The following is a 13,531-nucleotide window of genomic DNA, read 5'->3' as shown; positions in this document are numbered from 1 at the left end:
GTGAATATTAGACACAAAGCAAGTGATGAGCAACCTATAGTTCACAGCCCGAGGAAAACAAGGTAACAAGGTGACACCTAAGAGAGACACGCATAGATCCCCTGGGAAGAGAAATTAGACAAAATCGCCTGAGAAAATTGGAAGTGGGGAGAGGGAGAAAAAAAATAAATGAATTCTCTGAAGTTTCTGTTACTACTGGTTATAAGTGGCTAAATGATTTCCCGTAGTAGCCCTTCCTTACATTGAATCTAGAACAGCAAGAACAACAAAAACTGAGATAGAGATAGAGATGAGAGAGAGCTTCCATGTCTGTGCTGTGACATGATAATGACTGACACTTAGAGAGAGTATGACTAGACTATTCAGAGGTTCTGAGCAAGTGCAGTTCCCACATGCTAATTATTGAAGCTGGGCCAGGGTGCAGCTGCAGTACTGTTTGATCTTAGTACCTCTGCTGCGCCAGTTACAGGTGTCTCAAGACAGGCAAGAATATTGCAGATTATTTCTGCCAATGAGAGTTTTTATTACAAAAGTTATTTTGGCACAGTTTTCAACATTGCAATGTATATAAATCCAGATATGATGTTCTTTTTTTTCCATTTTTTTAGTGTTAGGTAGAACTCCATTGTTTTAAAAAGCCACAGTAAATATTAGAAAATGGCTTCACCTCTTCTTAATCGTGTTAAATTTTTTCCTTTCTTTTCTTTCTTTCTTTTTTTTGAGTCATGGTTTCTCTGAGGAGTGCTCATTGTTCTGAAACTCACTCTGCAGACCAGGCTGGCCTCAAATTTGGGGATTCATGTACCTCTATCTCCCAAGTGCTGGGATTAAAGGTATGCACCATCACATGACTAAGAATTTTTTACTTAGAGCAAAGAGCACTTCTAGCAAGGATTATTCCATTTGAAATAATTATTAGAACACATTTATTGGAAACAAATAAATTTTAAATCATTTTTGATAAATTCCCACCACTATTATTTTGTATAATATACTGAAGATTTTCATGTCAATACAAAAATAGCATTACTTCTTTAAAATTTCATTATTAAGGGATGGAGACATGACCCAGAAATTAAGAACACTTGTTGCTCTTATTTAGGACCCAGGGTGGTCCTAATAATAGGAAACAATAGAAAGCTGATAAGAGATATTTCTCAACATTATAGAAATCTTTATTAACACAGTTTTATCACAGGAGATTTAAGGGTCAAACTACTCAGTAGATGTAACTTTGCTTAGAGGCTCAAATTAAGCCAGGCTTCACAGAGATACATGGGAATTACTCTCCATTAAATCAATGCATCAAGAACGAGGAAAAGAAAAACAAAGAAAATTATTCCTCACTAGTGTTATATCTACAAATAAGTATATATGCTTTTGCTTTAACTAGGTTTGCCCTAAATAAAAGACCACATGTGCTTATAAATGTAAAACAGGCTGACCTATATCTTGATATTTGCATACTTTATCCTCAGAAACCACAAATTTCTCACAGTTTGTCTTAAAGAGAGGTACTCATGAGAAGAGCAATACGTAGCCAGAAACAGAGATTAAAAAGCACAATGAACTATTGGGTGCACATTTTCAGCTTCCTGCTGATCAGTGTCACAGGTAAGATAGAGGAAGGGCAATGAGCTCAGAATATAAGATTATTTTCCCTGGGGAAGTTTGAGTCTAAGATAAACCACTTTTATTTTGTCTCTTCTGAATATTGGAAGGTAGAGTTAACTTTGTTTCAATTTCTCTTGATCACAGTGTCTAAAGGAGAAATCGTCCTCATCCAGTCTCCAGTTTACATGACTGCATCTAGGGGGGAAAAGTCATCATCACCTGCAGAGCCAGCTCAAGCATAAACTCCAATTACTTGCACTGGTACCAGCAAAAGCCAGGAGCCTCCCCCAAACTATTGATTTATAGCACATCCTACCTGGCTGCTGGAATCCTAGATAGTTTCAGTGGCAGTGGATCTGGGAACTCTTATTATCTCACAATCAGCTGCATGCAGGATGAAGATGCTGCCACTTACTACTGTCAGCATGGGAGTAGTAACCCACCCCACAGTGCTACAGACTGGAACAAAAACACTTTATGCTACTATGGCCCAGCTGCTTCCTCCTAGAGATAAAATGTGGCCAAGGGTTTGACTGATATGTGACAGCATTTCCCAAAGTGTTGTAAGGTGGTATTAGACATGGATACATTTTTTAGACATGTATACATTTCCTACTTTTAACGCTTCCAATTTATAACATTTTTATATGAATCTGGTAGATTCTTTTATATCATTCCTTTTTTTGTTTGTTTGTTTGGGTAGGGATCAAGGGAGACAAATATAGTTATCTGTGGGATTATTTTTAAATTATAATTTGTAGCATTAATACTTACAAGAATCCCAGAGGCATTGGCTTCTAGGGTTGTGAATCTTGTTCTCCTACCAGGATAAGTGCCTTCTCAGACTTGGGAGTTTCCTGAGGCAGGTTTAGGGTAGGTATATCAGAGTGTATCCATCTGTGTGCCTATGTTGCTTCAGTATTTCTTCATGGCTATGGAGAAATTGAAATTCTCCAGTCTTGGGGTAGAATAACATTACAAGTAAAAAGTGAGAAGCAGGGACATATGAACAGGCTATTTCTGTAGGTCATTGGTGGATATAGAGTTAAAGTAGTTCTGTGAAATATTCGTTCCTGCGACTGAGAACACAGTATAGACTAGGTGACTTTATTACTTATTTTGGACAATATATTTTTCTCATGGATTTTCCTGTAACATGAGGGCTGACTTGTTGGGGTATCTGTTCCTGCCTGGTACCCCACAGCCGGCAAGTCCCAGAGAAAATCAATCACACAGAGATCTCTATAATTTATAAAGCTGATTGGCCCATTAGGTGAGGCTACTTATTAGTTCTTATGGCTTATCTTAACCCATTATTCTGATCTATGTTAGCCATATGGCTTGGTACCTTTTTCACTTGTCAGCTTATATGTTGCTTCTTCAGTGATCTGGGCAGGAATGGTGGAGGGAGCTTCCTCCTCCCTAGCCTTCTCCTATTCTCATTGCCCCACCTCTACTTCCTGTCTGGTTTTCCTGCCTATACTTCCTGCCTGGCCAATCAGCATTTTATTAAAATACATGATTGACAGAATACAAACAATTCTCCAGCAACATTTCCCTCTTATTTTTTTTTAACAATGGAAAATACCCATAGTCCATTTGTTGGGAATGTGGGCATAGTATTTCAGGCTACTTCCTGCTGGTTGGGGGCGCTGATAATCTTATAGGGACCTAAAGAAAATTTAGAGTTATAATCAAGTCCTGACTGGAGTATCCTGTGAGTCTTGATCATCTCAGGCATCAGTCTTGAACCTGTTTTGGATGTACAACTCTGTATCCAGGCCATCTGTTTCTACTGGAGATTTCTCAGGTGGTCTTCCTTGTTTGAACCTGATTTTTCTTAATTCAGAATGAATCCACAGCCTCTAATTTTCTGTGGAAACAAAAGCAAAATCTCTTCTCCAAAGTAACATACCTTTTGACTTCAATTTTGAAGCCATGGTATTTCCAAAATATCCATCTTGGATTAATTCAGCAGCATTTATAAGCAAATATCTTTTAGCAGCTGTTTCTCCTTCCTCAGCATTCAAACAATTCAAAGAGAGCATAATAGCATACAGTATCAAGATTCTCTGTATTTTCCATCTTTACATGGCTTTATTTTGACCTCTATTTCTTTTATTTTTACTTTTAACTTTGGGCTTTTTGAAACAAGTTCTCTGTGTATCTTTGTCCTGGAATAACTCTGTAGACCAGGCTGTCCTTGAACTCACGGAGATCCCTCTGTCTCTGCCTCCCAGGCATTGGGATTAAAGGTGTGTGCTACCACACCTTGAAGTCACAGAGGTCAATCTACCTCTGTCCCTTGAAGTCACAGAGGTCTCTCTACCTCTGTCTCCCAGGCATTGGGATTAAAGGTGTGTACCACCACACCCAACTGCTCTCTTTCTTTATACTTTAAGAATTTTAACTTTTATCCTGCATATATTTTAACACATAGTAAACCATTTAGAGGTTTTTTTCGTCTTTGAATCTCTCTTTACTGTATCTATCTCTCTTTTTCTGACCACATGAGTCTAAAACCGTGGCTTTGAGGGCTGGATCCAGCCCATTCCTTAGCTTTCCAGCTCATGGCTAAGGTACCGGCTGTAGCCATTTTTATTGCCACTACTCTATGGCATTTCAAGGTCCTTACCAGAAAGCAAGCTGCAGCTTTCTGCTCACAGACCACACTCAGTCAGACTGCCTGCCTGAAAGAGTCAGAGATTGCCCTGGCAGGACAGCCCAGAAAGCCAGCATTTTAAAACAGCGCAGTTTTTTCCTGTTATGGCTGAAAACCCGAAAAGCATGCGTTCAGCTTTTCATCGACACCATTTAAGTGTTTCGCGGCAGGACCTCTTGAAGGAGCTACAAAGTTTTGCAGCTAAAGCTGAGTCAGGAAGCCTCTCTTAGATGAGAGCATTTGCTTGCCTCTAGCAAGCAGAGCAGACCCGAGAAATTGCTGCTACCAAGAAGATATGCTTTACTCTATTCTTTCCCAAGCTTTCTCAGGCTTTCTGTGGATTCAGTTATCCATGTGGGTACCATTTGTAACATGAGGGCCGGCTTGTTGGGGTATCTGTTTGCATCCAGTACCCCACAACTGGCAAGTCCCAGAGAAAATCAATCACACAGAGATCTCTATAAGTTATAAAGCTGATTGGTCCTTTAGGTCAGGCGACTTATTAGTTCTTATGACTTATCTTAACCCATTATTCTGATCTATGTTAGCCATATGGCTTGGTACCTTTTTCAGCTGTCAGCTTACAAGTTGCTTCTTCAGTGGTCTGGGCAGGAATGGTGGAGTGAGCTTCCTCCTCCCTAGCCTTCTCCTATTCTCATTGCCCCGCCTCTACTTCCTGTCTGGTTTTCCCGCCTATACTTCCTGCCTGGCCAATCAGCATTTTATTAAAATACATGATTGACAGAATACAAACAATTCTCCCGCACCATTTTCCTATACTAGTTCCTCTCAGGTCCTTCCCACCTAGGTATCTTCTATGAGGAAGAGAAGTGGTGAGAGCTCAGATGCTTCAAATTCTCAACTAGAGGCCAGTTAGTGTAGATTCACAAGCAAAACGACTTCATTGTCTGTGGCATACGTGGGGATTGGGGTAGGCCTCACTCTCATTCATACAGTCACAGGAAGTCCTTTTGTTTACCAGTTGATCTCAAGTGATGACATGGAGTGGTCCACACAGAGGACAGTCACTACTAGCTTTCAATGTCATTTGCATTTTAGGATAATTTAGTGTCTCTATGACATCCCTCTATTTTTCAGTGCTCTTCTTCAAGAATATAGTTAGATAGCATTTGTTTATTCTGTAATTCTGCTCAGTTTGTTGGAGAAAAGTGTGGGTGGCACCTCTCTTCAGCCATTTTATTGGAGGTTCAGGAGACTTACACCTGGTTTATGCTTCTTTCACTCATCTCAGGATCTTCTCTGACTGCTTGCTCTCCAGGACAATCACTTATTGAAAGTAAACTGCCTCTATCATTCCACTAAGAGTAGTATCCATTGTCCTCTGTCTTCTCATTTTTATTAATGGACAATTTCTCTGAAATTGTCCTGCTAAACAGTCATAAAAATACTACAATAAAGGAGATCATCAGAATTCTGGTCATATCTGTTCTGCTGGGTTAATAGAGACAACTGCAGACAGAGTAACATTAGTAGAATTTCTCCCCAAAGCTTCACAGTGACCTTCAAGACAAGCCTCTACTTGAAAATATTATTGTATTATTGGATTGTAACTGCTGGGAAAAGCAGTTATTACATCTCAGTCTCAATATCTCCTGATCTGAATGTTTTATATTATGATTTGTATTGTTGTGGATGGTAACTCATAGTACTTTTGACGGTGACAAGTTGCAATACTTTCAGACTCCTAGTTACATATAGTGAGTGAAATCTGTCCCCAAACCCCTACTACTGAGACTAGCTTGTGCCTCAGATAGTAATCTGAATATGAATGCAGTATAAGAGAATTTTGGGAGCTTTCCACAGTTTGTGCTGACACATGTCTAATCTATTACTAACATTCCAAAGGTGACTCTTTCTCTAAGAGATGCAGAGAGGGAATGTGGGGACTATGTTACATGGTGATGACTAATGGATGGAATTAAAATGTTGAGTATTTAAAATGACTATAATTTTGGCTGTATATTTCTTTGTTGCACTCATGAATCAATTTCAGACTAGTGTAATAGCCAGCCTTAATATAAAGATGTTTCATTCTTCTTTGAATAGTAGCTAATACAGAGACTGGGTGGTTGTTTTGACTGAAACAAGTAGCTCTTGAGTGCCCAGCCATAAGAGAATCACCGTGTCACCCACTCTAAGGCACGGGAAACGTGAAGGAAATGGTTTAAGAATGAATGTAAGAGCTAGAACATGAAGACAAGCTACAGGATATGCTTTGTCATATGATTGATGCACAGATGAAAACAAGAACACAACAGCTGCAATGGTCTGCATGATGTCTGCACAGCACTGCATTCAGTCATAGATTGGATGGAAACCTCATGTTACTTCAGAGCTACTGAGGAAGGCAATGAAACTACTTTCAGGGATGTAGCCATCATTGAAGTACTCATACAATGGTGGAGAGCTTCATATTCATGCCTGCGATTGTGACCCTAGTTAAATAGAGTGGGTAACAAGAAAAAAGCAAACCACAAAATCATGAACAGATGGGAATCTAGTGGCAAGGGAAGGTGGTGATGGAGTTGGAGAAAGAGAATAAATGATAGTGAAGAGTCAAATGAAACCAAAACTTATTATATAGATTTATGAAATTTGTGAAGGTTGCATTAACTAAAAATAGATTTTAAAATAAACTACCAGTAAAAGGAATATAAATGAATATGGAGAATCTGAAAGTGGTGGTGCAGACCTTTAATCCCAACATTCAGGAGGCAGAGGCAGGCGGATCTTAGTGAGTTAGAGGTCATCTTGGTCTATAAGAGCTATTTCCAGGACTCCAAAGTTACAGAGAAATCCTGTATCAATACCCCTCCCCAAAAAAGAAGATGGAGAAAAAAACTAGAATATAAGTATTATGATTATTTTTTAGGTAAATGTCACTTTAAACTGATTTCTAATCTTATGTAAATCATATAAGTTATCACTAAAATATATTCTTATTATTTAGGATGAGAACAACTGTTGGGGAGAAATATCCACCAGGATCACCAGGGAGATGCATGTGCTCAAAGAAGCAAGATTCACCAGGTCAGGTACTACAGGAAGGTGAAAGTCTCACCTGCCAAAATTTGAGATTTGCTGATAGGTCCGGTGCCAGAATATTACAGCCTCTATCAGATGTACCCTGTGAGAAAAACATGTTCTTGTTTTTATAGCAACAATTCTCCTCAGCACCAAATATCCCGCTCTCTTACAAAGTTACTGCTTTAGCACTCCCACTCTTCACATTTAAAACTATTCCTGCTTGAAATGACTATACTGGCTTCTCCATTGTCACAGGAGGTTAAATAATGCTTGGCCATGTAACCCATGTGACCCATATCCTAGGCTGTTATTATGCTGGAGAGTCATTATCATGTCTGTGTTTTGAGCTCAGCAGAAAGAAAATTAAGCAGCAGTTGAAATTCCCTGATTCCATTTCCCATAATATCCTAGTGACCTTCAAATCCTGACTGCAGCTGAGAAATGTCAGCAGGCAGGAAGATGAAAATAAGCACATGAGGCCTCTTACTTTCTCGTTTCTGATTCCCAGTTGTGGGGGGTTATATTATGGCTTGTAACATTGTAAGAGGGTTGCTATAATACTGTTCATGTTAATAAATGGCAGCATCTTCAGACTTGAGGCTGCTGTTCATGAATGTGAATTCTATCCCAGATACATTGCTATTGAAACTTGATGGGCCCCCAGATTGCACACTGGATGAACTATATAGAAGTTGTAGCAATTTTCCATATTTCTACTGGTCCCTGAATAAACAGTTATGAATACTCTCACTTGCCCTTCAATTGGTGGTTCATCTGTCTCCTTAAGAAGCACACAGGAAAGAATTATACTGTGTTATCTGGATGTCATATTTCATATATGGATGAAAAGCTTACAACAAATATAGTAAACTAATCAAGTTTCAAGAAGACTCTGCTAAAGAGCACAGTGAGCTATAAAATTGTTGATATTCCCCTTCCTTTCCTGGGAACAGAGCAGCAACAACAGCCTAGGAGATCCTATTGAGACCTGCTATTAGACAGTGTGTGACTAGTCTATTAAGAAATCTTCTGGGTGGTAGACGGTGCTCTATGTTAACATGGGTGGTCAGTTTCAGGATTAGTTGGGCTCAACTCAGGATTCCAGATATCTGAGAATAACACAAATTGCCTGCATACTTTTGCTCCAAAAATATATCCAGGAGGAAATATTCAGCTTGAATTGAACTTAGACCTAGTTGTGTAATTTAATTCATAATAAATATAGATATTTACTTGTTTCCAAAATATGCATAGTAAATCTAAAAGAGTTTTGATTCACTGTGTTTTAAATTTCTATCAAGTATGTATGACTGATATTACTGAAAATTTTATGTTATATTTATTTCTGTCATTATTAAGTTGATTTAACTCATAAAAGTAAGCTGATCACTTAAAATTTCTGCTTCTAATATCATCAAAATTCTTTTCCAATATCCAGGGGCCAATTCATTGTTTCTCTTTTTATTAAAATTTTATCATTTCTCTATCTTGCAGCGAGGATGTGCCACACACCCACACAATTACATATAAAAGAAGCTTCTTGGAATAAACAACCTCTACAGCTACCCATGAAAGGACCTATAAACATGTATGTACTGTCTAAAACTGTTATATATCTGACAGCCCCTGCCACAGAGGGAAGCACAACAAGGAAATACTACATTAAATATGATACAAATCAACATAAGGTGCAACTTACAGATGGATGCTGTTCTGTGGTCAACAAAGAAGAGACGTTTCCTGAAACTAAACATGTACTGCCTCTCTCACCTGAGACTTAAGACAACACTGAGCTTTTAAAATCACTGAATTTTCCAGTCCTGTGGCTGTGGCCAATCGTTGCTGATTTGCATGTTTCCAGAGCACAGCCCACTGCACTGAGGACTTCTTCATAGTCAGCTCACACCCTGTGCTGGAGTCACCCTAGTACCAGTTGCAGCACAGACATGAGGGCACACATTCAGCACCTGGGGTTGCTGCTGCTCTGGCTTACAGGTAAGAAGAGAGCATTGGAAATGTGTTCACCTGGTTGTGGTCAGTGCTTCCTGGTCTCTTGGAAAGTTCTCCTTTAATTAGATCAATTATGTGATATTTGTTTTTAATTTTCCAGTATCAGGTACCAAATGTGATATTCAGATGATCCAGTCTCCTGCCTCTCTGTCTGCATCTCTGGGAGACAGTGTCACCATCACATGCCGGGCAAGTGAGAACATTTACGGTTATTTAGCATGGTATCAACAGAAACCAGGGAAACCTCCTAACCTCCTGATCTATGGTACAAAGAGCTTGGCAGCTGGGGTCCCATCGAAGTTCAGTGGCAGTGGATCTAGTACACAGTATTCTCTCAAAATCAGCAGCCTGCAGCCTGAAGATATTGCAATATATTATTGTCAATATTATTATGATACCCCTCCCACAGTGACTCAAGCCATGACATAAACCACCAAGAGAAGCAGAATTGAGAGTCCAGGCTTTGGCAGTTGCTCCTTCTTCTGGTGTTTCCACATTGTTGAGAGTGTTTCCTATGTCAGAATTTAAGAGACAAAGTGATAGTTTAGCAGTAACATAATTATTGGCAATAATTGAGATTCATACAACAGAAATGTCAACACACACACAGAGGGAGAGAGAGAGAGAGAGAGAGAGAGAGAGAGAGAGAGAGAGAGAGAGAGAGAGAGAGAGAGAAACTTTCTCCTATACATGCACACATGCACCAAGCTACAGATAGGGACTAGAAAATTATTAGCTATAGCATTAAAATTTTGTGAAAGCCATCTTCTAACACAGCAATAAGGTCATTCAAACATATGATTTAATAGTAGCCTCTAGCATGGACAGAGCCCTGGTTAAGAATTTTGGTTTCTCTTTCAAGACCTTTGTTTGAGTCCCAACAACCACTTTACTGCTAGCAACTATTGATAAATCAAGGTCTAGGGTGTCTGAACCTCTCTCATGTCTCTGAGAACTATGCATTCATATGGTACACATAATAGAAGCCAGGAAAAGAACACATACATACAAAAATGTCTTAAATACTTCAAAATCCTAGGAGAGTAGTACTCAGAAAACTAATACTGGAAACATATTTTTCTCAGAATCTAGAGTCCATTTTTCTTATAAAAGTAAGAATTATTGCCTACAAGTACTTAGATCTGTGTCATATCATATACATGGAAGGGAGGTTTACCCCCATTAACTGTTCATTTCTCTTTTTACTAGGAGGGCAAGTATTTAATTCTGTTTATACTGCAGTGAAAAAAATAATGACTTGTCAATTCATAAAAGAAAGTATATAAATTATATGTCTGTTGTTCCCTCAGGTTAGTCCATGATTAACATGGTGAAATCATGACTGCAGACAGGCAGGATGTTTGGGGACTTTGCTATAGATATATTTAATATATCTATAGCTCATGAGAAGTATATAAGCGTTTATATATGTGTGTTAAAGGAGAAGGCAGAGATAAATAGTGATAACTGGGAATGGAACAAAAATATCACCAGGCTGCATGCATATTGCTCTTCTAACAAACAGTAATGTTATTCTAAATTATGGTTTCATGGCATAGGCAAACACATTCAGAAAGATGTCACGGAATAGGATTAGTTGACCAATCCATGTTAAAACTGAGTTTGGACAATAAACATTGCTCATAAAATAAGATGTTATAGAAAACATTCTATTATTGGATACACAGTATATCATGAAGATGCTTACAATCAGATACATCATGGGAAAAAGACAGGTTCACTGAACAAAGCCTATAAATCAAAACAAAAAGTCATACACATTAGACCCCATAGCAACCAATACTTTCATTTTCTAAACCAAAAAAGAGGATCCTAAAATTATCTGTAAATTTCAAACATGTACTTCTGTTTTATCACAGTATTTGTGTCATGTACATCATTTTAATTTTGCACAAAATCCTTCATGACTTGTTGCATTATAGATCACAATAAGACATTATTCAATTTAAGAAAAAAAAGAGCATTAGTTTTTCTAGAATCAATCTAGTCATTAACTTCTCAAAAGACTCTTGCTGTTAATGTAACTACATTTTCCACATGATCTATAATTCTATGATGCTTCTCTTTTTACTGACCTCAAACTTGCTCAGGATACTTCAAAGACTGCATAGTACATATTATAAATATGCACTCAAGAATTAATATTCTGAAAATTTCATGACAGTTACCACAGGTGATATTTTTGCCAAGAATCGGGGGCAATCCTAGGATTCTGGGGTCTAAAAATAGAATGATTACATGATCTATACTTTCATAACATAGAGATCTGAGTTCACAATAGCACAAGAGAATCCAATTTTTAAATAAATATTCTAATGAGTTTAAGATCTTGGAAATTCATAGGTGTTGCTAAGTCTCAGATTTCAATTATTGAAATGATCACTATGCAGAGCTGGCATCGGTGCTCACAAGGTCTTCTGCATATGTTATTGCCTTCATCTTAGTATTTTGTGGGATTCTTGAGTGCAAGAATGAGTAGGTGTCTGTTTATTTTACATGATCACAGGACTCATTTTAATCTGCTGGATTGCCTTCTTCAACGTTGATATTATGGCTTTTCCTTTATATAATTATACTTTACTTTGTTATAATTGCTTGTTCTTGGAAGACAAAATTTTCTAGTGAGTGACAGTGGATTCAGAAGGAAAAGGAGGTATGGATGAACTGGCATGAGTATAAAAAGGGAAAACTACAATCAGGATACATTATATTAGAAAATAATCTATTTTCAATAAAAGAAAAAAATGAAAGTAGCACATAGTGGCTAATGTTTTCCTATGTGCATCACACCTGATATTTACATAGATACCCAGGTGCATAAAATTCTTATCTTAAGGAATCACCAGAGACACTATCATATATGATCAGTTGGGGTTGAACAGTTGTTGATTCACGCAGATATCAGTCTCCTGGGGTCCTTCAACCCAAACTTTCCAGTTATCTTCAAAGCTAGTTACATATAAGAGATATTTGCCAAAGGTGGGGACACCAGAAAATCAGCTGGAGCTGTCCAGCCTGACTCTTTTTGCCTGAGGGCTATGACTTGAATCACTGTAGGAGGGTGTCATAGCTTTCTTGACAGCAATACATTGCAGCATCTTCAGACACCTGGTTGCTGACTGGAAGAGTGGAAGTTTCAAGGAATCATTGTTATGGAATTCTGATGAGACCGTGGATTGCAAATGAAATTCATCATAAATGAGGGACTAATGAATTTTTCCTGATTTTCTCTTGTGGCAATGTAAGTTTATGTCAATATCTTGACTTGTCTGGCATGTTGTGGTCACACTCTCCTAGAGATACCAATTGAGAAGATAGAGTCTGAATGATCAGTATGTCACATCTAGCTCCTTAGGTTAGAAAATTAAAGCCAAATATCCCCAAATTCATAATATTCTTATATGATTCTCAAATACCAAGCAACAATGATCAATTTGATAGGAGAAATCTCTGAGTTGACCCTTTAGTTGATACTTAAAACCCAAAGCACCAGCAGCCCAGATATTGAATGAAAACCTTTATGCCCATGTTGTGTCTTGATAGTAAATGACATCTGCACAGAATGTGACCAGCTTATTCATGAAGTACTCTTACAGTAAGTTGTGATCTGAACACATGCAAATCAACAGGGACAGGAAGGAGAGGAGCAGAAAAATCATCGAAGTGTGTTGCACATTCACTACAAGGTTAAATATGCTTTCTTCCTAAACTGTAGGCATATTCTTTTTTATTGATATTTCCTGAGCTCTACGCTTTTTCTGCTCCCCTCCCTGCCTTTCCCTCTGTTCAACACTCTCCCAAGGTCCCCAATGTTCCCAATTTACTCAGGAGATCTTGTCTTTTTAATCTTCCCATGTAGATTAGGTCCATGTTTGTCTCTCTTAGGGTTCTCATTGTTGTCTAGTTTCTCTGGGATTGTGATTTGTAGGCTGGTTTTCTTTGCTTTGTGTTTAAAAACCAGTTATGATAGAGTGCATATGATAACTGTCTTTCTGGGTCTGGGTTACCTCACTGAAAATGATGTTTTCTAGCTCCATGCAATTGCCTGCATTTTTCAAAATGTCATTATTTTTTTCTGCTGTGTAGTACTCCATTGTGTAAATATACCACATTTTCCTTATCCATTCTTCAGTCAAGGAGCATTTAGGTTGTTTCCAGGTTCGGCTATGGCAAACA

This window comes from Myodes glareolus, chromosome 6 (assembly GCF_982192425.1).
Source record: "Myodes glareolus chromosome 6, mMyoGla1.1, whole genome shotgun sequence".
Lineage (NCBI taxonomy): Eukaryota > Metazoa > Chordata > Mammalia > Rodentia > Cricetidae > Myodes > Myodes glareolus.
The sequence above is the reverse complement of the archived record's forward strand: the minus strand, read 5'-3'. Positions refer to the sequence as shown.